Genomic DNA, 24,988 nt, shown 5'->3' with positions numbered 1-24,988 from the left:
AAACCAAAAATGGACAATACATTAGAACGATAGTGGCACATCCCATGTAAAGGTGCCCCAATATAATAACAAAATATAAACCATTCATTCATCCACCTCTCCATCCATTTATTAAACTTGTTTAGCCAGCACCAGAATTGCAGTTGAAGTCTGTCCTGGTAACAACAAGCCCAGGATGAGGAGCGAGTCTATTACCAAACACATCTACATCCATGCACACACACACAAATTCAAAATGGGCCATTTATGCTACCAAGCAAATTTTTGGGATTCTGGAGGAAAACAGCTGTTTAAATTCTTATGATCATTTTAATTACTTTGAAATGTAATACTTTGCATCAGGAGAATTGCAAAATTAACATGACTTATTACATTAACAAGTTATTATCCATACATTAATATTTTGGAATCTGTGTCCTCCATCAGAAACTCAGTAGAAGCTTGAGTCTGTCCCAGCACCATTGGATGGATGCAGAGTGGAATACCTCTGTCTTTTCATCCCCACTGTCTTTATACATCATGTCACCAGATCCAATGGACTGAAATCATTTATCAGGTATTATGCATATTGTTCTTCAGTGCTCTGACATCATTTTGCAATTCATGGACTCGCATTTTGCACTAATTATAACTTATCTACTGGATTCACTAAAATAATTTAAACTTCGGGGCAGTTTATAATAAGTTCTGTTCATTAAAAATGGCTGCATCTCTAAAGAGTAAGCACGCGTTTCTTTTCGGATGTAGAGTGCCAGTTCCCATGCTGCTCTTTCAAGGTCTCCTGCACATCTGAGCCAACCCATCAGTTGCTTTTGATTAATTGAACCAGTTATGCCATAGTGGACTGGAACAAAAATGACGTATTACTTGGAGTCACCTGGAACACAGGTAGAGAAGTGCTTCTGTACTAAGTTATTTGAGTTCTCCTTTTAATTTGACTGGGAAATATTTGATATCTTTCTGGAATGATTAGGCTCCCTGGATTATTGCAACACAACTAACCCTCAACAAATAGTTACAGACCTGTTCATTTCTGTTTGAACAGTTCATTTTGTTCAGCATACACTGTATTAGATAAGATTAGATGTGGAACAATGATTAGAATTTCCTTATCCGAAGAATGCGTCTCAAACTAAAATTAGTTTTATTTCCTTAAGGGCACTGAGGGTAAATTTGTGCAACAGAAGAAAAAAATCTTCACAAGCAGTTGAAAGTACTATAGATAAGCCACCTAAACATCCATTTTCTGAGCAAGGAGCTGAGAACTAAACTGTCAGGATCAGTCACAAGACAGGACCTGGCCCTGAATTGGACCCCAGTCCTCCATTCACAGAGCACTCAGAGTAACACCAGTAGGAGAGCAATGGACAACTCTGAATGGCTGCTCTCAAAAGCTGGGCACCCCTCTCGGACCAGTCTGTACTGCCTAAGGCTGATTTGCCTCGTTTGCTGTATGTAATCATTTTTTGTTTTTCATACTCTTATCCATGCTTTCCTTTCGACTGTTTAAAATATGTATTTTGATTAAAATAAATCTTTCAGTTCAAGAATAGCTCATGAAGGATTTCCCTCTACTTATGCTAATGTGGTGACAAAGAAAACTTTAATTTGAAGGGAAAACTGTGCAGTCTCCTGCATAAGTCTTTGGCGTCTGTGACTCCCAGCTGCTGTATAAGTAAAACTACTTTGGCATTCTTTTGCCGACAGCATAAAATGCTCCTGCCAACCTCTATAACCATTTATGGAGTTGAAGGTAGACTCTCCCCAAGGCTGCGTTGGTACGATTCTGCAAAGAACACAAGTTAGAAAATGTGCACATGGTGTAATGCTCATATGCGTTGGGAGTCTTCATTAAATATTTGAAAGTTGGAGCATTTTACATACTTTTAGTTATTTCATCAAAGACACCTTTGCTACATTTTTGTTTATCACTTATTTTAGCAACAGTGAGTTATATTTCTTCAAATTGGCCCTAGTGTGTGTTTGATGTGTGTGTATGTGCTCATCCTGCAATGGACTAGAGCCCTGCCCAGGGTTTGTTCCTGCATTGCGCCTTGTGCTAGCTGGGATTGGCAACAGTCACCCCACAACCCTGGTCTGAATTAAGCAGGGTAGAAAATTACATGACATGAATTATATTTAAAAATAACAGCGAAAATAGAATGCATTTGTAGAATATATTAATAACATGCCTTTAACAGTACTTTACAGACTCACCTATTAAAAATGTAGCCCAAGTGGTCTTGGGGTGGCTAAACAGCTTTAATAGAGAGCCACTCCATTTCAAGTGATATAAAAATGTCATTGATTGATTGTTAGTTGTTGGTTATGAAGGATTGGTGACCGTCTGTGGTTCATATTTCTTGGATATTAGAAAGAAATACAAAATGGAGAGTTAAAATCTCTTTTGAAGTTTCAAGGTAAAATTCAGAGCAGGTCCGGAGCTTTGCTAATAGATTATAATGTCAGAGAAATACTGAATCATTAAAATGTGCAGCCATGAGGTTGTTTTTAGATTAACATAAATACAGAGTGCTTATTTGTTCACTCTATGTTCACAGAGTGAAACTTACATAATTCCTGTCCTCTTATATTCATTTCCAGATAAGTGACTTTTTTTGTTTAATTTATGTCAAGTAGGAGGTGAAGTGAGATTTTGGACCAGTGGCTTGCATACATTTTCCCCAAGGCCTACAGTTCCAAGTTACTTCTCTCAAGGTAAAAATGTCACAAAAATTGTACAGTGCACAGTATTCAACATATCTCAGCAAAAATGAAAATTTCCTATATCAAAAGTTCTTGAATAGCAAGTGTGGAAAATTTAAACAAAATCAGTCAATTGGAAGCAGAGTTATTTTCATGCATGGGGTGAGCATACATAGACAATAACAGGGCAAAATCTGAATCCAGAACCTGTGGGACAATAGTGCTGACCGTTATGGCAACCAAATTAATAGCTTGCACTTGTATTTGATGTCCCCTGAAATTCTGCATTTCATATTAATGAAAATGATTTCTCCATTACATGCATGCCCCTCATGTAGAGGTCTAAGTAAGCCATTCATATCTGGGTAGTTTATCTAGTGATTTCCATCCAACTTCCCATTCAGTAAATTCATTTAGCTCACTTTCAGCCTATACCATTTAGCCCAAGGCTGAAACCCACCAACTTAGTCCATGTTGTTGTGGGGAAGCTGGGCCTATTTTAGTGAAATATTAATAACTCTTATTATCAGAAGTAATAATTTTAATAGATTAGCAAGCAGTGTTTATTTTTATACAGTGCCTACTGCCTATCACATTACAGGGTACTTCACTAAGTAAACGAGACAGGATAATAGATTACAAGATAAGTATATAATGAACATATAAGAACGAAAATAAGTATGCTAAATGTACAGTGTAGTTAATTAAATGGGCAGTTTGTTGGACAGAATGGTGGGGTCAGTTTGACCAGAATTAAATGCAAGAGTGAAAGAAGGCTTTGAGGTCAGACATGATTGTTGTGGCACACTCAAATACTTGGGCAGAGAGCTTCATGGTGAGCACGCTATAAAGGTGAAGGAACCTCCAAAGATGTCACGAGTCTGGCAAGTTTATGCAAGTAGGTGGAGATGAGACATCTGCTAGAGAGTTGTAATCCAGTAGCAGGGTTTTGAGAACAATTCAGTTTGGGAGAGTAAGCCAGTGAAGCCGGGCCAGGTTCATTATCTGAGCAAACTCATAAATTTCTATGGACACTTGTGTACATAATATCCTGTGATATATCCAATGATGAAAATGAAAATGATAGCAACAATGAGTCCAACAACCTTTAAGCCCAGGCCCAGTGTTCCTGTGCATAGTGTGTTGTAATATCTGGAAAAAGACAAAAAACGAAGTTAGACAAATGCAATAAAACCTCACTTTACAAGCAGCTTAGAGCAATCATGCACATTTGATTTCCACAATTATACTCCATTACTGGAATGTGTAGAAAAGAAGCCAGGTGAGCAAAATGAGGAGTCCTTGAGTATTAGAGACTATGTGGTCTTTTGATGGAAACTGCTCACTTCAGGGGAGCACTGGTACACTAGCAGCCGAACTAAACAGCTTTTAATCAGAAAGTCTGTTGCATCCACCATACATCAGCACATCGAGTTTAATTGAAATTTTTGAAAATTAAATGAGGGTGATTATAAAACACAGGAAGATGTTTTCTTTGTGACTAATTCTTAATCTTGGTTCTCTTTAATAATGTGGCAAATGTGAGATAAAATGCACTTCTAAATGATATTTAGACCTTGACTAGTCAACTCAGTCCATGGTTGCCATGTGGACAGGTTTTCATTACATATCAGTACTTAAAATAAATCTAACCTGTGTGTCCTGTTTAGCTTATTGCTTAATTTATCTTCTTGTTTCCCAATTTTTAAAAATAACATTTAGCATTTATTAAAAGAGTTCACTGGAAGACTAGTCTTCTGTAAGTTCAGTCCAACAATCTTTCTTCTCAGAACTGTACTTTGCCTCTTTTCTGTTCCTGTTATTGTTTTTGTCTCACTTGCTCTCATCTACTTGTCTTAGCGAGGGCTGTGGCGACAACATTCTGAGGTGGATTGACCAGGGCATCCTATATGCAGTGGAATTCTCTAGCCCCTCCTAGAACCCACATACTCCCAGGCTAGGTAAGTAATGTAATTCATCCAGCATACTTGCTATATGGTTTGGTCTCCTCCCAGTGGGCAATGACTGGTACATCTCCAGTGGAAGAAACTTTGGGGTATCCTTAATAGACCCACAGACCATATCAACTAACTCCAGAAAGATATTGCTTCTGCAATGTCTGCAGTATTTCTTAGTGCTCAACCACCAAGGGCAGGAACCTCATTTTGGCTACTTGTACTCCCAATTCATTCATTTAATGACTATTCATTGCTCCTTGACCTCAGGGGAGGATGGGGTTGCAGATTAAATGGTAAATCAAAAGCTTTATCTGAGGACTTTGCTCTTCCTTTACTACCTTCATCCTGTACAACAACAGTAAAATGCTGCCACTGCACTGATCCATTGATAGCCTTTACACTTACTCATAAGAAAGACACCAAGGAACTTGAACTTTGCCTCATCTGAGGTTTGACTTCTCAGTTCTAACCAAAATTTGGCAAACTATAGCAAACACCACAGAGGAGTTTTAAATTCATTGATGCTTATGTTTTTCTATGATTACTACCACACACAAGAAAAAAAGGACCTCAAGCCCCATGTTGGTAAAATAAATTCAAAGTCTGTTTATCCATCCATCTGTTATCCATCCATCCATTATCCAACCCGCTATATCCTAACTACAGGGTCACAGGGGTCTGCTGGAGCCAATCCCAGCCAACACAGGGCGCAAGGCAGGAAACAAACCCTGGGCAGGGCGCCAGCCCACCACAGAAGTCTGCTTATTAAACTTAATATCAATTAAGTCTCAGAGTAATTAAGTAACTATCTAAACAATCCACTACTTATTCTATTTAAAGAAGACAAACAAATAAACCAAGAAAACTGTCTGTTAACAAAAATAGTAATAACTATAATAAATTATCACTCCTGGATCTTGAAGGTTTGTTGGGAAATACAAAGCTATGAAACTAATTACTTGAGTTTGACTTTACAATAACCCTATTACTACTACTACTACAAAATGTGCCCTCTCAGTTGTACCGCAGACCTCAGAGTGGCCCAGCAGTGTCATGAGACCATTTCTGGGTGTGTTTAGTTTATTTTGCCATTTACCTGGGGTTACGCACATTCACTTGACTTGTCATTTTTTTTTTTTACAAAACTGCCCTCTACCCGTCAAATGATTTGTTGCAGCAGTCAGACTATGTACTCATCTTTACTTTTATCTTAGCTTCAGCATTTTCAGACATGTAGAGGTGGTTGAATTGTCACATGAATACAGTACAGTGAACATTTTACTCAAATGTCTTCATCTTGTGAGTCTTCTGAGTAGAAAAAGAGGAATTTTCCAAATTTCATTTGAATTCCATTAAAGTTTCATGTTTAAGTGATGTGCACAATTTTATTTTTAGTACTAACTGATTAGACAGCCAGAAATTCAGAAATGATATGTATTATGCACTTCAGAATGTTGGTTCGATGGATGAAAAAATGCTAATATAGTGTAATATTTTTTTAAAAGTAGCCCATAAAAATGTAGCATGTGAAAGCCCTTTTTTTCCCTGCAGACACGGATCAAAAATAACACAACTGGCAGGGAAAAGCCGGGGACCTGGCAACACTGTGAGGGAAATTTCCTGAATTCATACAAGCTTCTCCAGTTGAGTTAATGCCCACTTTTTCCTGTAATGTCCATTAGGTGACAGCAAACAGCATGAAATTTAAACAAGCAAAAAAAAAAAATGAAAACAGGTAAACTGATCTCCCAATTCTGAGTAGCACTTTTAAATGACTTGACGACACAACCTCCTTCAGTAGTGTAGAACAAGAAGAGCCAGCAGTCTGATTGGTCACTTGAACAGGCTGAGTTATTCTTTAGTTGACTGTTGCATTCTGAAGCTGAGGACCCCAGTGTGTTGGGGGGTGATCTGTGAATGGAGTATCACTTGCGTAAAAAGAAGCTGGTCACTTCAGAATACAAATAAATAGAAGCAAAACAAAATCCAAATCTGTTTTGGTGGTCTCTTCTTGTCAAGCTCTAAAATCACTTTAGGGGTGTGAGGTGGTCTTTCTTTTAAAACTGGGACATATCAGGGAAATACACCCCCCCCTAGTCGCTCTCAGAATTTAGGCTAAAAGAAGACTTTTGTGACCATTTAGAGTTTGTGTCTCACAGGCACTTTCAGAGCTGTCTCTCAAAGGTGACATTATTTCACAACTTCCTTTTGGGCAGTGCCTGCCACTTCATGTACTGGATATTTATGACCGTCTTCTTGTTAGTCTCGTGTTATCCTGTTTTTAGTGGTCCCTGAGTATCTTTAAAAGGAGAAGGTTCCCAACAATCCCAGCCTGTGATAGTGTGTTGTTGTCTGTTATCCAGTTGGCTTTCTGTCCTCCTAAAAGCCTTCCTTCGCCTCTCTTTTACTCTTTAAATAGAGACAGCATCTTAGGTTCCTGTGAGGTCTCCTGACATGTCTGACCCTGAAAGAACATTACTACATCCCTCTCCTTCCCGAACAGCTAACAGTACACATACTCAGTTTACCACTCCAGTCAGAATTTTTTTTCCCACACTGCCATTTTGATTTGCATCTCCATAGCCAGCACACATTTTCCTTGTGTTTTCCCACCCATGACTAAGAAGAAGTCACTAATGTTAAACATGAATGCACTGCTTTCTTATGACAGTATGCTCCACTCTAAAGTGTCTGTGCTTTTTAGCTGAAAAGACAACGATACCCAATCAAGCAATGCAGTAGAGCAAACAGCACTGCAGACTGGAGCTTCCAAGTATGGAGGCTGAGCTTTATACTGTCACCCAGTGTGTGCTGTAGGTCAGTAAGCTGGCATTAATCAGAGGACGTGCAAGTTTTCTGCCAAACTGTGCAAAGCTTTACCAACACTTCTGCATTCTTCAAGCTAACAAAACTACTTAATGGACACAAGTGGATTTGTTAAAGGAGTCTGTGGAAGTGCAGACACTGCGAATGTCATTATCAATGATGCTGTTTTACTTATTCATGATAGATGCATTATAATGATGTTTGGTTCATGAATGATGTTTTGTAAAGAATATTAAGCAGAGCTACCGATGCTACTGACCATTTGTTTTTTCCATGGTTGCCAATATAATTGAACAGTCTACAAAGTTTGCTTAATTTGTACTTTATATCTGTAAATAAATGGCTATAAGAAGTATGCACCTTTGATCCCAGACTTTCTCACATTTTATTGTTTTACTCTCACAGATATGATGATATCACATAGGAAATTATTAAAAAGGAACACATGAGGGGGCAGAGCCTCCAGTCACAAGTTTGAAGTGCCCATCTGTTTTGCGAGTGAACTCACAAGAAGCCCACTGCCAACTGAGGATGCCAATGAAGACACAAGGACCTGTCATGGACTGGGTCAAGTGTTCAATGACCCAACACACTTACTTTAAATGGCTGAAATAATTAAAAGTAAAGCCATTATCCAGCAAAGTTCTCTTGAAGTTACAGTTCTATATGCATACTAAGAGAAATAATAAGAAAACTAAGGGTTTCAGCAAAGTACCACAAACACTGATACCCACCAGGTTAGGGGGAGTGCAGAGGATTTAGACTCACCAAGACTCATCAAACTGCTTATAACTTACCCCATCATCCTTGAGGGCTCACTTGATATGGTGCCAAAGCTGACCTGATCATTTCGAGTATCGCTATTCGGCACGTACTGAACGTCTGTCCCCAGTGCTGCCATTTTCAGTTCAGGAATTGGATGTGTTCTGATTAAAAATATATACAGTATGTACAGGTATGTCATGAGAACACAGGGAAAGTCATATAAACATGAACACTTCAGTTCTGGTTCAACCAAACATTAGAAGGGGCAAGACTCATGATCTAAGCTACTTGTGAGTTGGTGCTAGACGTAGAGGTTCCATCATCTTAGAAACAGCTGTCTCAGAGAATGGTGCCATAAATAGAAAAAAATATTTAGTGAGCGACCGTTCTGTGGATAAAAACATGTTGTTAATGGGAGAAGTCTGTTATTCATGTTTAAGTTAACAGAAGAGCACTAATATTGAAATAATGGCTCCTTACAACAGTGTTGTACAGAATGGTATTGCTAAAGGCCCAACACACTGGACCTTGAAGCAAATGGGATGCATCAGCAGAAGACTGTTTAAAGGTTCTACTCCTGGAAAATGAGACTACAGTAGGCATGTCATCACCAGAAGTGGATGATAGAAGACCAGAAAAATATTGCCTAGTCTGATAAATACAGGTGGTACAGTTCAAATTTAGCATTAACAGCATACATTTGAGGATCTGTCCTGTCTTGTGTCATTTGCACAGCCTGGTGATGAATGTTTTTTTGACAAACCCATTAAGCTTCTTAATGTAAACTGAACATTTTTTTAATAACACAGCATGGCTCAGCATCATTGCTGACCATCCATTAAACCTAGCCACTGTCAAGATAATGTGACAAGCACACATCATCTCAACCCAATTCCAGTTTAATCCAGTGGTCTGCACTATTCCTTTACAAAAATCCAACATAACACCTTCATGATGAGGTGAAACAAAAGTATCTCATTACGAATTTGTTACTGAAAAATCTACAGGAACTGCATGATGCTATTGAGTGAGCATGACCTTGTTGAATTCAGGCTGATCTATAGGCAAAAGGAGTGTGCTAGATATATGTACATAAAAAACAGTCATTCTATGTATATCAAAATATTGGAATACACACATATCTCTCTGTTTATAAAAAAAGTTTTGGTTTTCTTTTCCTAAATTATGATAAAAGCCCTGATCTTCTGCCTGTCTTTTGAAATCAGATTCCATTACCAGATGTATCATCCATCCAAAATCATCAGCAAGGTATTTTAATATGACGTTTAAAACAGAAAGATAGTTACTGTAAGAAGTGGGAAAAGAAATACAGTCTAAAAGACCCAAACATACACTTACCTGAGTATTGCTGTAGGTTAAGAGAGTGACGGGTTTGCAGCTGCCACCTCGCTGAGCAGCCCAGCATGTGAGGAGCTCAAGGTTCATTCTTGCATATCACTCAGGAGGGACTGTCTGACTAAAGACTAATCATTGGTCATTCAATGAATGCAAGGAGGTGGAGGGGCAGAAAAATCTGAAGAACTTTGCACATACAGCTGGTAATTTTTCTTTTCTGTAATAAAGAACAAAACAGGCTGGACTCACTGCAAAGCTCACTGTCTTCACTTAAGCCCAACTAGGGCAGATAAATTAGAAACAAAAACAAAATTTTCTGAGTTATTCAGTTCTGTATTCCATATATCCTTTTAATATGCTTTACATATAGAATTAAGGAATCACTTACAACTCTAATCTGTTACAAGAAAACTAAGAAAAGGACATCACAGTAGGTACTCTTGCCAATTTAGATTACATAACACATATTAATTTTCCTACTGTATAACACTAGTAACAACCCCAGATGTGCTTTGCAGAACAAACAAAAACACAATACAAGTTTACTGGCATTTTTTACAGTGTACAAGCAATTGAATAAATAAAATAAAAAAACAGCTTCATCAAATTGCCTTAATAGGACATTCAGTCACCACCAGACACCAGACCTGTTTCAGTGTGCTAAATGTTTAGAAGTTTATTGAAGGCATTGATCACTATTAACTGATATTTGGATTATGGTGGTAGAAAACATTGTCTCTAGAACTACTCCAGAATGAGTTAAGTCGTATAGACTTGGGCATCATGGCATATAGTAAACATCATTGCCATGCAGACCTACAAATATTAATTCACAACTAGGGTCCTACAAATGGAGGCACTTGTTTTGGATTCTGCTATTACTTGGAAAGAACTGGTTCATCACCAAGGGAATTTCATCTTATTTTTTTGGCTTCATATTGTACTATAAGAGAATAAATCATTCCATATTAAATCAAAGCAAAGTAAATCAAATCCATAAACCTTCACTGTGGCTCCCAACCCCATTGACCTCTTGTGGTACATGATACACATATATTCATACTCTTACTCAGAAATGATAATTCACCAGACCATAAAAGTAATACTTGTTAACTGTGCCACCTGAGAGTGGCAACACATTGCATGTTGATCAGACAAGTTTTTCAGCTGAATTTCCTTTTGATTAAAATTCCTGCTCATATCAAATTGAATTTTGAAATCTTTCAGTCCGCAGCTGCTTATCTGTTTTTGCTTATATCTCGAATCACTGCAGAGATTTTATGGTTAAGGAGTCTACATTTATATCCAAATGTGTCTCTTCCATAGTAAGAATCACCTATGAAATATCAGTGAGATAAGCAGTTTTCATCACTGATGCTCCTGTTAAATGTGCCCCTACATCTTAGCCCTCTCTCAGAGCCACTGAGGTCTTAATTTGGAGTCAGCCTAGGTACAATAATGGGCAAATGGGTCTGTCCATCATTTTCATAAGTAAACATGAGGACAAAGAGATGCTTCAGTATAATTTGTATTCCTCAATTACTCACATTTTGCTTTTACTTTGTGACCTTTTTGGATGTTAACTTTTCGGTTAAGTTTTTTTTTGTTAGCAGCCCAATTTGCTAAACAGTTTGGAGTGGCAGCAGTGTCTTGTATGGACAGTTAAACCTCATTGCTGAAATGACAACAATTAAAAAACAGGGAGAACAGGTGAGTCTTCAGTCTGGATTTGAGTGTTGATTATTATTGTTAATTATACTAATATGAAAATCTTCAATGGCACCACTAACAGGAGCACAACATGCTAAAACAACAAGCCTTGAGATCATTGGGGATAATAGTAATAATAATAATAATAGATAATAATATTCATAAGGTAGATCATTCCTCAGTTTGGGTTCCCTATAGCTAAAGCTTTTGCCTCCTACACTGGGTGTTGCTTGGTCATTAAAATTATAAGCCTTTGGGCAACAAAGATTTTGTTTCCTGAACAATTTTTCTGTATCTTATTAATCACAAAAATTACTTTAAAATGTTCCTGTCTCATAGCTGTTTTATTGCTATGTTTGTGATTTTCTTCCATAAGTATACATATACAGTAGAACAACTATAACTGCAGCATCTGTGGTCATCAAAAAGTAATGGCACTGTTACTAGGAATGGAGCTCAGACAAACCAAATACTGTTTCTTCATCTGCGAATGAGACAGCCACGCTAAAGAGTCTCATTACATTTAAAAGAACTGGCCACTCCATATGCATTTGGTTTCAGCGCAGAAAAGTGTGGCACATAAACCAATTGTCAACTCATTAGAGATATTTTTGCTTGGTCTAAAGAAACATTTCTTGAAAATGAGGAACAAAGGTGAAGGATTTGAATATTTGAGACAGTGAGTGTGATGAAATGGATAGGTACTGAGGCTGCTGGAAAGAAGACTGGAAATGTCAGTGGCGGAGAGAGAAGAGAAAGAGGAGAATGGTGTGGTGTGTTCAGGAGGAAGCAGACTGGCCAGTAGGGGTGGTGATAACTGACTGCCGATGAAAGACGCCTATTCCTGCAAAAATGTTTGCTAGTTCATCAAAAGTCAAGGATGTTAAGGGTGGAGGCAGTGAAGGGTTGAGGAGAGATGTGAAAGTAGAGAACAAACTACGAGTATGAGAAGTGTTGCTAATCCTGTTTTAAAAGAAATTTACCTTACTGTTGGTAGTAGAAGAAGAAAAGGCTGATAGAAGAGATTGATAAATATCCGAATCTGCCTAGGCATTTGACTTCCTCCATTTTCTTTCAGTTGTTTTACAAAACGCTTTGTCTATAGACAGCATAGAGCTTCAGAAGGTCATGAGCAGGAGGGTCTTTTCTATGCAGGCCTAGAGGAGAGAGTGCAGACAGCATCAAGACTAGAGGAGAGAGATATTTCCATGAATAACTGATGCCAAGGAAGAAAGGTGTATGTGTTGGTCCACAAATCAAGCACATCATCAATGACAAGTGATTTGAAGATCTGCTAGCACGCCTGGAAGAGATTGCATGGAAGGCATTCAACAATGTTGGGAATTTTCCAGGCAACTGCAGACCACCAAACTACGTTCAGCTGGTTGACAACATGCTTCAAGCAAACAAAACAAAGAACTTCACCATGTTGTTAAAGATTCATTTCTTGTATCCACTGTTGGACTTCTTCCCTACTAATCTTGGTGCAGTCAATGATGAACATAGTGAAAGGTTTAACTGGGACATTGCAACAACAGAAAAGTGGTATCAGGGCAAGTGGAATCCATCAGTGCTGGCCTGCTATTGTTGGACTCTGAAATGGGGAGTATAAGATGCTGAGTATAAACGAAAATCAGTTGAAAAATATTTTTAACTCAGTTGAGCTCAGTGTGTTAGCATCATTCAACAATGAAAAATGCTAAATTCAATAAACGTTAATTCTTGTTTCTTCATGTTGTTACACAATACAATATAAAATTATATTTGTGTTTATCTTGAAGCTGTCTTTTATATTCACAAAAGTTTTTTCTGGAAACAAAATACATCATTTTAATTTTCTATTTAAATAGGTTAACATATTCAGATATGTTGGAGGACAGCAAATTGAAGCATCACCCCGCCCCGAGTGGCACGAACTCTAGCCGGGCACCCACTTGCCCACAGCAAGCAGCACTCGGAGGGGTGTAGTGGAAGAACAACAACATTTATTTATATAGCACATTTTCATACAAAAAGTAGCTCAAAGTGCTTTACATAATGAAGAGAAGAAAAATAAAAGACAAAATAAGAAATTAAAATAAGACAACATTACTTAACATAGAAAGGAGTAAGGTCCGATGGCCAGGGTGGACAGAAAAAACAAAAAAAAACTCCAGAAGGCTGGAGAAAAAAATAAAATCTGTAGGGGTTCCAGGCCACGAGACCGCCCAGTCCCCGCCCAGAGGCAGGACGGGAGATGCACATGCCGGAAAGAAGAATCCAGGAGGTAGGTGTTGGACCCAGGGACCAACTGCCCCAGGGAACATGCTTTTCTTTTCTGCACACCTACCTCATAAATAGTGAGTGTGCAGATGGCTAAACCATGCCAATCCGAGGAGCGACAATCGGGCAAACTTACAGGAAGTTCTGCGCCCGCTGCCCTTCAATGGACGACTGCCAGAAGAGGACTGCCTGGACTCTCACACACCCATTGGGACCACTCCAAGGGAGGAGGGGGCGGTGGGGGTCTGACCCGGATGAAGCAAAGAGAAGTGAATGAAAAAATGGTCAGATGTGTGTAGTGGAGTGACAGTTTTGTTTGTGGTTATACAGTTCAATTATGGAACAAGGCCCAGAAGTTCAACAGCTTTTTTGAGTTGATGGGTGTGGAGCTGTGAAAGGCTGAAAGATGAAATAAGAGAAAGGAAGTCTGTAGAAGGAGGACTGCCCATACAGAAATTCATGTCCTTTATGTAACATATCAGTGCCATCACTACAGTATATACATAATGATCTCAAGATGCAGGAGGAGGAGAAGGTTAGACCTCCTTAAAATTGAGGAAGAGAAACAAAAGATTGTTAGAAGGTAGTGCCTTTGGCCACAGGTCAGCAGTGTGAACTTTCCACCTGTGGGAATAATCAATGCATCAAGTTGAGCTTTCTGTACGCTTTGGACTTTTTCTGCATGTAATACTGGGGTTTTACTCTGAGACACTGGGGAATCTTGGAGGAAAAAAAACATAGTTAAACTATAAAAGTCAGTAAAAAATTGAAGTCAAGAAAGACACACTAAAGATCTAAACAAAAAAGATTTACACATTATCCTCCCTCCTGGACCTTCCCCTTCCTGCCTGGAACCAGAAGTTCAGCCATTTTCAGTCAGTTCAATACTGAGCTCCCATCTGAAAGGATGTTAGCTGCAACTTGTTGTATGCTTTTCCATTATTGCCTGATTTCAATTATGTACAGCACTTTGTGCTTGTGAATGAGATCTACATTACAAAAAATTAAATTAACTGGTTAATAAGTTTAGTGTGTTATGTAGATGAAAGCCACAAATCATAAACATAGCAAGAGTCTACATACAGAGCAATACTGTATTCAAATAACATCCAAATCATATTTTTTGTAAGAAAATCTTAAAGTCAGCAAGTCCAAGCAAATGAAAATGAGCCAGGAGTTGAGTAGGTGATGTTAAGAGTAGATTTTCCATTTAGAAGCCAGTACTAATAATAACCATATAATTCAGTGAACAGTTCACTTCTAATATGTTCCAAAACAAATTATTTTCTTTAATATTCATTGCATGGATTCTCATAATGTTCAAAGTTAAAATTCCAAATCCATCTTTCTATATAGAAAGTGAAAGTGAAAATGACAGGACAAATAAGTTCATCTGGTTTTAAACAGGAAAAATAAGAATACATGTGTTTATATGCAGACAAAATTAACTTTTTTCAGCAATTAAAAGATATTTAGACTCCTTGTTGAGCATATTTTTATAATTTAAAATGCTTAAATAAAGAAATTCACCTTTCTTCAAAGGGTTCACATCCCAGGTCCTCCCTGTGTGGAGTTTGCATGTTCTCCATGTGTCTACATGGGTTTCCTCTGGGTGCTTCGGTTTCCTCCCATACTTCAAAGACATGCAGACTAGACAAATTGGTGGTCCTAAACTGTCCAAGTGTGTGGTTGGGGAGTGTGTGGGTGCGTGTTTGTTTGTGTATGTGTGTTCTCCCTGCGATTGACTGGCACCCTATCCTGGGTTTGTTCTTGCCTTACACCCTATGCTTACTGGAATTGGCTCCAGCAGACCCCTGCAACCCTGTTCAGGACTAAACAGGTTAGAAAATGACTGACTGACCTTTCTTCAAGAACAGAAATAGAAGGGAGGAAAGAGGATTGTTATGGCAGTCTTGTAGTAGAGCTAAATCAAGTGTTGTGGTGGAAATTTGTTTTACTAAGGGCTCTATGGTCATCTACGAAATTCATTAGGTGACAATAACAAACCGGCTTCCTACAGCATTGGTTCAAGTAGGGCCCCTTATAGCCAATGAGGTCTCCATTTCTGTAGATGAAGATGATCCATTCCGTGCTGTATGGGTTTCAAAAGTAGGCAGAATACAATGCAATCAGCGTTCAGACTGACATAGGAGATGTTGACCAGGCCACAGCCTTTCTCTGTTTAAAGCTCTAGAGTATTGGTGGCCAGCTACGATCCTGTAGGAATCAAACATTTGATGTTAGCTTAGCTCTCAGTAAATCAAAGGTTCAGCGTGTAATTTCATTTCGTAATGTAATGCGTGTAAACCCAGAGACCCTTGTGGATTTATTGCAATCCCAACCTGTTTCTCCTTCCGCTACCACACCATCAGAATTAGTAGACCATTACAATGCTGCTCTATCCTCTGCCTTTGATACACTAGCTCCCTTAAAAACACGGACTGTTTCATTTATTCACACTGCTTCCTGGTTTACATCTGAACTCCGTCAGCTCAAAGCCACGGGCCGACAGTTGGAGCACCTAGCTAAAAAGACGGGTCTTGTTGTACACAAGGAAATGTACTCAAATCACATGTTAAAATACAAAAATGCTCTCTCTGCTGCCAAAACTGTATACTATTCTAACATTATCAATGCAGGAGGGAAAAAGACTAGAGCTCTTTTTTCTATAAGCGGACAATGGCCGACAGTGAGGTGAATCGCATTGCAACTGTAGTCGAGGAACTCCAGGCACTCGATGAACAGATTCAGAATCTTCTGTCCAGACGAAGATACCTCAGAGATCTGAAGGCTCGGCTGTTGGATAAACCATCCTCGCCATCTGTTATCGGCGTAACATCAACCCCGCGTTGTGCCGCGCAAGTCACCTTCACCCCCGCGCCTCGTAGGAGCGACACCGATGATGACCTCGGTGTATTTCAGCTATGCAGGCGGGGGTTCAAGGCCAGAACACCTCCATCGGCACAGGCAAGCATCGTAACCCAGAACCGGTTTGACCCTCTAAGCGTCCCCAGTTCGCCTTCAGCTCCTGGTGATGTAATTGTGGTAGGTGATTCTATTGTTAGGAACCTCAATATCACTTGCCCTAATAGAAAATCTTTTGTTTCTTGTTTTCCCGGTGCTCGTGTCCGAGATGTGACGAGACGTGCACCGGCGATCTACAAGAACAGGGCAGTTGGAGCCATTGTTATACATGCTGGCGTAAACGACATAAGGCACCGACAGTCGGAGATCCTCAAGGCAGACTTCACTGCATTAATTAAAGACACAAAGGAGAGGACCCCATCGGCAAAGATATTCATCTCGGGTCCACTCCCTCTCGTCAGACGATCAAACGAGTATTACAGTCGTCTGCTTGGTTTAAACAACTGGCTGCAGGGCTTCTGCAAGAATCAAGACATCGGGTTCATTAACAACTGGGACCTCTTTTGGGAAAGACCGCGTTTCTTCAAGCGAGATGGCCTGCATCCGAACAGCTTCGGCGCCCGGGTCCTCTCCGAAAACATATCGAAGGTAATTCGTTTATCTTGACTATCTATCTCTGCTTTTAACCCCTTCCGAAATGCCACTCCTGTGTTTGGTCATGATAATTGTTTAAAAAAATCTTCCATAAAAGTGCGCAACATAAATACTGTAATAACCAATCTTAATGCACATAGAAAATCTAGGCAATACGGCATAAACGCCAATAATTTAATTAAAGTTACTACTTTAGATGAACAATGTATTAAAACTGTAAAAACAGATCATAGATTAAATAAAAAATACACGCAGAGCGGCGCTAATAAAAATAACTTAATTCCTGTTCCCTATATCAATAACGCACATAGTATTCATCTCTGCTCCTCCGAAACATTGAATATGGCACTATTAAATATTAGAGCTTTAACTAACAAGACGTTTTTTATCAACGACATTATTAGTGAAAAAAAAATAGATTTTATTGCACTAAGTGAAACGTGGCTTAGCTCAGATGGCGCTGCTGTTTTAATCGAATCTGCGCCTCCGGATTACAGTTTTACTCGTGCTGATCGCCAAGGAAAGAGAGGTGGAGGGCTAGCGAACATTTACTCTAGCAGGTTAAAATGTAAAAATATCAGTTTTGGTAAGTTCAAGTCTTTTGAGTATCTCGCCATTGTTATTCAGGGAGATTCTCACGTTCTAGTATTATCCGTGTATAGACCTCCTAAATTCAACGCGTCTTTCTTTGAGGAATTCTCTGACTTGATGTCAATCTTAATTACGAACTATGACGCACTCTTAATAGTCGGCGACTTTAATTTTCATGTAGATAATCAATGTGACCAAAAAGTAAAAGAATTTATGAACCTCCTGGACTCTTTTGATTTGAGACAGCTCGTTAATCAGCCTACACATAAAGCAGGTCATACGTTAGACTTAGTAATTACTAAAGGACTAAAAGTTGATATAAAGCAGGTCATTGATACGGGTCTTTCAGACCATTTTCTTCTACTTTTTAATATAGAAATAATGATAGAAAACTCTCATGAGAAGCATATTGTTAAAAAACGCTTCTTTGACTCATCAGCAACTTTAAAACTTACAAACATTCTAACCAATCAGTCCATTTATAGTGCCAACTATAATAGCGAGGAGAATGTAAATAGTAAGGTGGAAAGATTTAATACTAAAGTGAGGGCTGCTGTTGACATAGTTGCACCTGAAAAGACAGTTAAAAAATCTTCTAGCATTGTTATACCTTGGAAGACCCAAAGAGTGTCTGATTTAAAGAGAACATGCCGTAGAGCTGAGCGTAAATGGAGGAAGACTAAACTAACTATTGACTATGAGATATTAAAAGTTAAAATAACAGAATACAATAACACAGTCCGTCTTGAGAGGCGCTGCTATTTCTCTAAGATTATAAATAACAATGCTAGTAATCCCAGAGTCTTATTTTCGACAATTGATCATCTGTTAAACCCAGGTAACTCAAAGGAATGCCTCCTAAGTACTTCCAGTAAAACCTGTGAGGCTATCGCTGTATTTTTCAATCAAAAAATTAATGATATTAGAAATAACATAGTATATCTCCCCAACACTAAGGATCCCCCGAAACCCCAGTACTCCATAATAAATAAATTAGAGTCTTTCACTAGGATAGATTTACCTGATTTACATAAAATAATTTCTCAAATGAAACCATCCACCTGTGCCCTTGACCCAATACCAACAAATTTTTTCAAAGAAGTATCGGGTGTGCTTATTGATAATGTTCTTGACATAGTAAATTCGTCATTAGATACGGGGGTCTTCCCAGACTGTCTTAAGACTGCGGTAGTTAAACCCCTACTTAAGAAAAATAATCTCGACCCCTCTTCTCTTGAAAATTATAGACCCATCTCTAACCTGCCTTTCTTAAGTAAAATTCTAGAGAAGGCAGTCATTATGCAGTTAAATGAGCACCTCAATAAACATGCTATTCTTGATAAATTTCAGTCAGGTTTTAGAACAAATCACAGCACAGAAACTGCACTCGTTAAAGTAGTAAATGACTTGCGGGTAAATGCAGACAGAGGCCATTTATCTGTTCTCATCCTCTTAGATTTGAGTGCCGCATTTGACACCATTGATCATAATATTCTTAAGAATCGCCTTAGTCAATGGGTGGGCCTCTCTGGCAGTGTCTTAAACTGGTTTGAATCCTACCTGGCAGGGAGAAAATTCTTTGTTAGTTGTGGTAATTATAACTCAAAGACACATGATATTCTATATGGTGTTCCACAAGGCTCTATCCTGGGTCCGCTGCTCTTCTCAATCTACATGCTTCCATTAGGTCAGATTATCTCGGGACATAACGTGAGCTACCACAGCTATGCTGATGACACACAGCTGTATTTATCAATAGCACCTGATGACCCCAAATCTCTTGATTCGCTAACACAATGTCTAACCTGTATCTCAGAATGGATGAATAGTAACTTTCTCAAATTAAATAAAGAAAAAACCGAAATCTTAGTGATTGGCAATAATGGATACAATGAGGCCATTAGAAATAAACTGGATGCATTAGGATTAAAAGTCAAATCGGAGGTAAAAAGCTTAGGGGTAACCGTTGATTGTAATCTGAATTTTAAATCGCATATTAATAAAATCACTAGGACAGCATTTTTTCACCTAAGGAACATAGCAAAAGTTAGACCTCTTATATCATCGAAAGATGCAGAGAAATTAGTTCATGCGTTTGTTTTCAGTCGGCTAGATTACTGTAATGCACTCCTCTCAGGACTACCCAAAAAAGACATCAATCGTTTGCAGTTAGTGCAGAATGCAGCTGCTAGAATCCTTACCAGGAAAAGAAAATCCGAACACATTTCTCCAGTTTTGATGTCACTACACTGGTTACCTGTGTCATTCAGAATTGACTTTAAAATTCTGCTTATGGTTTATAAAGCTTTAAATAATCTCGCCCCGTCTTATATATCAGAATGTCTGACACCTTATATTCCAAATCGCAACCTCAGATCCTCAACTGAGTGTCTCCTTAGAATTCCAAGAGCAAAACTTAAAAGAAGTGGTGAGGCGGCCTTCTGCTGTTATGCACCTAAAATCTGGAATAGCCTGCCAGTAGGAATTCGCCAGGCTAATACAGTGGAGCACTTTAAAAAACTACTGAAAACACATTACTTTAACATGGCCTTCTCATAACTTCACTGTAATTTAATCCTGACACTCTGTATATCCAATTCATTATAATAACTATTCATTCAAAATTTGTACTAACCCCTACTCTCTCTTCTGTTTTCTTTTCCGGTGTCCTATTGGTGGTGGCTTGTGCCACCACCATCTACCCAAAGCACCATGATGTTCCAACAATGATGGATGGATTAAAAGCCAGAAGTCTGTATAACCATCAGCATCAAGTGACTCCGTGAGAACCCTAACTACAAAAAGGACTATTTCATTTATGTTAGGTAGAATGCCCAAAGGGGACTGGGCGGTCTCGTGGCCTGGAACCCCTACAGATTTTATTTTTTTTCTCCAGCCTTCTGGAGTTTTTTTTTGTTTTTTCTGTCCACCCTGGCCATCGGACCTTACTCCTTTCTATGTTAACTAATGTTGTCTTATTTTAATTTCTTATTTGTCTTTTATTCTTCTTTTCTTCATTATGTAAAGCACTTTGAGCTACTTTTTGTATGAAAATGTGCTATATAAATAAATGTTGTTGTTGTTGTACAATGAAAAGGCTAATTACACCACCAGAAAGTGCCGCTCAACATAACCTCTCTGTTAAATACTGCTGCACTTTTTTGGATTTCTTCAAATGAAAAATTGAAAAAATCCACCAGCAACTTGATTCCTCTACTTCTGGCTAAGAAAGAACGATACATTTATAGCGGCGAGAGAGGTCGGAGAGAGCGCATTTACTCTGCACCCTCCATGTGTTCAAAATTTGCTGTTGCAATTCCACAATTTATACTCATGCAATACAAATGAAAGTACTGAGTGATATACAAAAAAACGGATTTCAATTTGACCTTAATTGAAATATTTAGGTTTTTTTTTTCAAGTTTTTTATTCTGATGCTTTAAGCAATTTTAATAGAGACTGTTCAACAAAAGGATAACAAGAAAAACGAAAGAGTACATATTTTTTAAATTTTATTGATTTTATTGTAATCATTCCATACAAATAGATACATTTTTACAAAAAATAGGATTGAAAACAAATCAACCCCCACCCCTGAGAAAGAGAGCGTGGCCGACGCAGTAAAACTTAAAGCTAGTAAAAATAAATAAATTGATGAGTTTAATAGGTAGATAAAGATAAATGGAGAAGAAAAAGAATTGGGAAGAGATTCTGCTTCCTCAGTGCTTTAAGAGTTTATTCTAAAATATTATTGATTAGATCCTGCCAGGTTTTGAAAAAGTTCTTCACAGATCCTCTAACTGAGAATTTAATTTTTTCCAATTTCAAATAATATAAAATATCAGTTACCCACTGACTTAAAAGAGAAGAGTTAGGATTCTTCCAGATTAGCAAAATAAGTCTGTGTGCCAATAGTGTAGTAACAGCAATCACAGTTTGCTTGTCCTTCTCCACTTTAAGCCCATCTGGAAGAACACCAAACACAGCTGTTAATGGGTTAGGAGGGATTGTGACACCAATGTTGTCTGAAAGGCACTTAAAGATTTTGGTCCAGAATGATGTTAATTTGGTGCAGGCCCAGAAACATGTGACCCAGTGAGGCTGGAACTTGATTGCAGCGTTCGCAGGTTGGATCTTGCCCTAGAAACATTTTGGACAAGTTTTAAACGAGACAGATGTGCTCGATATATAATTTTAAGTTGAATAACTGTATGCTTTGTGCATATGGAGGTCGAGTGAATTCTCTGCATTGCTACCTTCCACTCCTTTTCTGAGATGTTGAGTGAGAGATCCTTTTCCCATTGTCCTCTTGGAAAGGAACGGACTGTAAAATAATTTTATATATTGCAGAAATGCTGTCTGAGTCCTCGAAACTGAACAATATTTTTTCCAGCATAGAGGAAGGTGGGAGATGAGGAAAATCGGGCAGGTTCTGTTTGACAAAGTTTCTAATTTGAAGATAGTGAAAGAAATGTGTTGCTGGAAAGTTAAATTTGGAATGTAATTGTTCATAGGATGCAAAGATGTTGTCTATATAAAGATCTCTAAGTAATTTAATCCCAAATGTTTTCCAGACGTTAAAAACTGCATATGTTTGCGAGGGTTGAAAAAGGTGGTTCTCATGCAGAGGTGCCACAGATAAAAGATTCTCTATCTTAAAATGCTTTCTACATTGGTTCCATTTTCTGAGTGAGTGAAGCACAATTGGGTTATTAGTATATCGGCGATAACTTGCATTATTAGGGGCACAAAGCAGGGAATATAAAGAAGTACTGCAGGATTTTATTTCTATTGCGCACCAAGCCTATGTGTGTTCATCTATTTGTGTCCAGGTTTTTTATAGCTTGTATGTTTGCTGCCCAGTAATAAAACTGAAAGTTGGGTAGAACCATGCCACCTTCTGCCTTAGGTATTTTATTTAAGGACAAAATTTAGTTTTTAAATATTGGATTGTTTTTTTTTTTTTCTTAGTCAGATCCCATTTTTGTATAAAATTGAAAACCGTTTATGGTCTTATCTTTACTTGTAAATGAAGTCCATGCACCTATCCTTCTCCACGAAAATCTCAGTCACTTTCTTCTAAAAGTACCTCCTTATTTTCCTTTAGTTTTAAAAATCTTAATCATCTTTTTTGGCAGTCAGTCGGAACAAAAAATAAAAATAAACGGACTGCTGCAGTGCACTTGACTTTCTGATATCGCTAACTTATTGGCACCTCTGCGTAGAAGAACAGCAGCAACGAGCACCTGTTGGGCTCACATCCGTTCCCTTCAGTGTGGCACTGTACCATCTGCCTCACCTTTTCCCTTTTCACTGTCCTATCAGAAAGACTAAATATGTCACACACATTCATTAAAGATATTAGCCAGACTGTGGAAAGTCAGGGCGTATAATAAACGTGTCTGCAAACATTATATTGGTGACATACAGAGAGACAGCAAGAGGCACTCGCCAATTGCAGGCATCAACCCAGTGTGTGAGGGAGAGCACAGTCCTAGGGGAGGCTCGGCTCGTCGCTACCGCACCTCGTGTTTCTCTCCTCTATTTGATCAGGAAATGCACAAATTCAGCGATTTTGACTATAAAAATTATCAAAATTATTGGCATCATACAGAAAACAAATTTATAGCATAGACCAGTGCACAACTTTATTTTATGTTATCATGATTAGTTTTTTTACTTTTCATGATGACCTTACCTGCCTCCCCTGACTGCATGTCCCTGAGCTCTCGTTGTGTCTGCGGATGGAAAACTATTGTTTTACTATTTGCTCTGTGTTTGAAACATTGCAATATTCCTCAGCAGTGACAAAGACACGCCACAGAAGTGAATGAAAGGCACAGTATATTTAAAATATATTTACAATGTAAGTATGGTTCAAATAGTAAAATGTTTGGTTAAAAAGGAACATTTACATTCCAACCTACTGCTAAAAGGTAAGGCAGACAGCAGTGTGCCTCTGTCCTATTCTTTTTACAAAATAATGAAAAAGTCAGCCATTTTGGAGAGTTCCCTCCCACCTTGAGAGAATCCCTGAATCTGCCATTCTCTTGTCTCCTCTCACTTCCTACTTCTTGCTTAAATTTAAAGATAGGGAGCATGTGGATTTAAAAGAAGGCTGAACCTTCTCCTGATTAGATTAAAGTCACTTCCAGCTACAAAATCAGTGTCTTCTAATAGGTGAGGTTTTCTGTCCATCTTGGATGTCATCCCTTGAATTACAGGTCTTTGTCCTTGCTTAGGTCCATTTCTGGCTCAAGAGGTCTGAAGAGGGGCCTCTGGAAAGATGTCAGTGCAACTATGATTACTGTACACCTTTCTTTATCAGATGAAGCCCAGGCAGATCCCGGTACAAGCTGGAGTTCAGTCACCTAGTTTGGAATTCAAGTGGAGGAGGGTGCAGCTGGATGTTAAATCAGCTTTCTTAGCAAGCTTGGTGTGCCACTAAAACTTAGCAAGCAATGCTCACTTTGTTCTACAATGCAATGATTACACATTTTCAAGTTTAACATTTGAATGTTCTTTGTGTGTCCTGCGGTGGGTTGGCACCCTGCCCAGGATTGGTTCCCTGCCTTGTGCCCTGTGTTGGCTGGGATTGGCTCCAGCGGACCCCCGTGACCCTGTGTTCGGATTCAGCGGGTTGGAAAATGGATGGATGGATGGATGTTCTTTGTGTTTCAGCATAAGAGTTCACATTAAAATACTGAATGGATAAATATGGGTACAAAGCTTTTGTCATGCAGAAAACTATGATGACTTTCAAGGGGATTAAATACTTTTACACACCACTGTAAGTAAAGGAATGGCTGAGGGGGCACCACTGAACTGTGCTTAGGGCATCAGTTGGCCTAGTCCGAACTTCATCTCTCCCACAGATTAATGACAGTAGCACAATACAAACAAGAGAAGACAAATTAAAACACAGCGAATGCAACAACTGATGATGTATACAAGTTGCCAGACCAAGTGAATACTGAGTAGTCTAAAAATTGTACCGGAGTTTAGTGGGGTGAGTTCCTTGTGATGGTATTCTTTGTAAAGGGTGCTATATAAAATAAAGATTTGTTTATTTAATAGGGAGGCACAGAATCAATTAACATTGTGGTTTACCAATTTATTGGAGCTACTTAGGTGGTCCTGGAGATCCAAGTTCAACTGGTCTCAGAGTTGCCTCTGGAAGTACACTGATAAATGTGTCACAAAACCATTGATAAAATGTCAACACTTTTGTCGCTTCACATTTCACTGCAAATGTTTCTTCTTCATATTCTAGGAACATTCTCACATATAAGAAA

At 38.6% G+C, this 24,988-nt stretch overlaps 1 long non-coding RNA gene across 1 annotated transcript; it reads left to right on the top strand.

Moving 5' to 3' along the window:
• The first annotated feature begins 1,114 nt into the window (after positions 1-1,114).
• On the top strand, positions 1,115-8,281 carry LOC114656154 (uncharacterized). Its single transcript, XR_003716986.2, has 4 exons — positions 1,115-1,451; positions 2,641-2,718; positions 4,567-4,667; positions 7,896-8,281. It is a non-coding gene; the product is annotated as an uncharacterized LOC114656154 (long non-coding RNA).
• Positions 8,282-24,988: the final 16,707 nt, after the last annotated feature.

The sequence above is a fragment of the Erpetoichthys calabaricus genome, chromosome 8, assembly GCF_900747795.2.
Source record: "Erpetoichthys calabaricus chromosome 8, fErpCal1.3, whole genome shotgun sequence".
Taxonomy (NCBI): domain Eukaryota; kingdom Metazoa; phylum Chordata; class Cladistia; order Polypteriformes; family Polypteridae; genus Erpetoichthys; species Erpetoichthys calabaricus.
Note: the sequence above shows the minus strand (reverse complement) of the source record. Positions and strands in the feature narration are given on the sequence as shown.